Genomic DNA, 3,434 nt, shown 5'->3' on the forward strand with positions numbered 1-3,434 from the left:
CTTGAAACTTGTTCTTACCACCCTTCTTCTTCTTTTCACTATTGCTAGAGGAACTACCTTTGCCTTTTGCATGGGTGGAGAATGCAGCATCTCCATTGCTGCTACCTTCTTTGGTTTTAAGCCTCAACTCCTCCTCCATTAGTAGTACACAAAATCCCTTAAACATCAAAGCTTGGGGTCCCACCTGAGTACTGAGGATAGTTACCAATCCCTCAAACTTTGGTGGACAAATTTGAAGACATCTCCAAGCTAGCTCCTCACTAGTCTTTTGTATCCCAACGCCAACCATCTGGTCACGATGATTCTTGATCCAAGTGATGAATGCTTCACTTGTCTCTCCTTTAGCAAACTTCTTTACTACTAGTTGATTCTCCAAGTTTCGAATTCTTTTTTATTTCGCCTTTCGTATTGACTCCTCAGTACATTTCAAGCCTCTAATGTCTTGGTTGTATGCTGAATCAAGGTCAAAAACACAATTAGAACAGCTTGAAACTAAAGCACATAGTGCATCTACATTTCTTTGTTTCCAAACTTGTAGAAGATCTACATTTGGAGAAATCATAACACTCAAATTTTATGGGTCAGGGGTGGGTTGTGGTTTTGGGTCTCAATCCCTAGTACCATCTCCAAAAGCCCATAAGAATTAAGGATAGTTGTGATTTTAAACTTTCACAAAGTATAGTTCATACCATCTAACTTACCTTCGCTGAAGGTTGGTGAACAAATCCTCAATGTTTGAATTGTTGGTACAACAACATCACCACCTAATAAAGTCAGAACCACTACTTGATGTAATAGATGACATTTCTCTTCTTCGCTATTGAAGCCCTTTCCTCTCATGTACTCTTCACTCCTCAAAGCCCCTAGTGCTTTGATACCATGTAGCAATTACACAATACGGCGAACAAAATCTGAGCAAGGAGTAGAGAACACACAATGGATATGAGAAGAACAAAGACTACTTTAAATTCAAAGGAATTGATACAAAGATGGCTCTGTCCACCCACACACTTCCACTACGAAGCTTAGATGGCAATCCAAATATATGATGGCTTTAGAGGGGTCTTCCTTTTATAACCTGGGAAGGTAGTTTGGTTGGCATATATTGACCATATTATGAACCTTCCCTAGTCGACTAGGGAATATTCTCTTTATTATCAAGTAGGGGGGGCGCTGCCCTTGGAGCCCTATCAAGGGGGCCATTGATCCCCCTGAGATCCCCCAACTAGGGGCCTCTTCTACAACCCTCAAACCTCAAAATAGGGGCCCTCAATAGAAAATGAAAAGGGAAAGGCCTCGTAGGAATGCACCCTACCATCTCAACTAGAGTCAGCTCTAGAGAACTATGGTAGAACAAGTAATAAAATTTCTCATAGCCATGCCAAGCTCAACCATAAACCCCAACATCATAAGTTCAATAGCACCTATCACTTCCTAAAAAGGACCACTAGAAACAACTTTCCCCATGTCCACTTGTTAAAATTCAAAAATCCCATGATACAATTACAAAAATCTCTATTGATCTATTAAATGCCATCATAGCTAAGGAGGCATCCAAAAATGAGCTCCAATGCTTAAAAGAAGCATGTGAAAATTCAAGGCAACTAGGCAAGCCATGGAGAAAGAGTTTCACCAACATTAGCAAAAGACCAAAACCTTACTAAAAGTACAAGAGAGGAAGCCTTAACACAATATCTACAACCTTATCTACATGAGAGGAACAATACAAAAAAGAGTGTGGAGGAGATGCAAAGAAAAGCAAATAGGATTATAAGAGAAATAAAGACAATAACTGGATGACTATACAAAACAAAAGGAAATCAATGCATCCTTGGGCAACAAAAGTGGCCAAGCTCGAGGCTCACAGCAAATCAAATAAAGCTCTCCATGGAAATCCTAAATGCAACTCCACTCCCTCAACCACAATCCCAGGTTACCCCAACTAAGCTCACCAAGCTAGATAAAAGTAATCAAGAGCTATTGAAATGTCTAGTTAGATGATGTCATCAAGACTTGTTATGAGTGAGACATCTACGAAGAGCATGTTATCCTCATGGAGTAGCTTACGGCAAACCAACTAAAGAATTTTACTAGGTCAACAAGCCAACATCTACAACTATAGAGGATGATGTCGCTAGCTTGAAAGTAAAACTACAAGCCATCCAACTAGCATTGCCCAATAGTTTTGCTACAATAGTCACTCCTATGGAGATGAAGAGACTAAAAGAATCCACCATCGATGTTCTCAAAGGGCAAGGATGCATAGGGAGTAGGTCAAGATTGTCAACTACCATTCAAACTCCTCCTTCGATGAGAAAGTCCAACTAGAATCACTTTGTTGTCTCACCACCCCATTTAGACCTAACATGGAAGTACTTTGTTGCACCCACCCCCATCCATGTCTAAGCCCACCTCTTTCATTCCATCTCACACCCATCTTGTCTTCCACCAATTCTTTACCTTTGCTACCCTGTATGATACCCTCTTTTGACATCTCAAAGGTCTATAATGCTTTCCTTAAAATTTCAAATATCTCAAAATTTGGTTTCTCCCTACATCTTCCAAACATTAAAGCTAATCCAATCCTTTAACATACTTGTAGAACTTTTTACCAACTACCTTAATCTCACATTCATAACAACTAGCAAGTACATTTGTCTCTTAGTATTTCTTCTCAAAACTAATCTAGGACCTCGCACAGTGAAAAGCTCCTTGAGATCTTTTTTGATGCATGCATAGATGCTAGATCAATGACTCACCTTTACCTCTGTATAGCACACACCCTATCCACTACATAGATGCTTTAGATATTCTTCTCTTTTTGCTTCTTCGTAGCATTTGAGAGAGAGTGAGGGAGTGAGGGAGGGAACTTGAATAAGCAAGTGAGTGTGTGATCCCTTCATTTTCTTGTCTCTTCTTCTAATCTTGCTCACAAAGATCTTTGAAATTAGAGACCCTAGTGGCCATTGGAGATTAAAGCTTGTTTATTGAGGAAAGGGAGAAAAAATGATCGTCGAAGTGAGGATCAAAGGGAGGCCATACATGGATCACAAACCACCAAGCACACTTATCATCTTGACTACAATGTTGGGAGCCATGGATTCAATAACTTTAAGATTTGTCTCATGAGGTTCGAGCTTGTTGGGTAGTTTTTGTAAGAAATAGATTTCATAGCTTGCTTGCCAAGGAAAGATTGATGAACCCATTTTAGTTATATTTTGTAAAATGCCCTTCAAAGTCTTGGAACAAAACTTGCAAGGTCTTACCAATGGTTTAGTGACACATGAACCTTTCATTCACCTAACTCCCTCATTTATTGGCATATGTGAACTTCAATATTGGGGAGTTATAATGATTCAAATTAGGAGCCTACCCTTATTCTAACATAATCATTGCATATGGGTTTTCAAAACTATATTTGATGAGCACCAAGC

Source organism: Lygodium microphyllum, chromosome 13, assembly GCF_053477565.2.
Source record: "Lygodium microphyllum isolate KBCC chromosome 13, Lygodium_microphyllum_v1.1.10, whole genome shotgun sequence".
Classification (NCBI taxonomy): domain Eukaryota; kingdom Viridiplantae; phylum Streptophyta; class Polypodiopsida; order Schizaeales; family Lygodiaceae; genus Lygodium; species Lygodium microphyllum.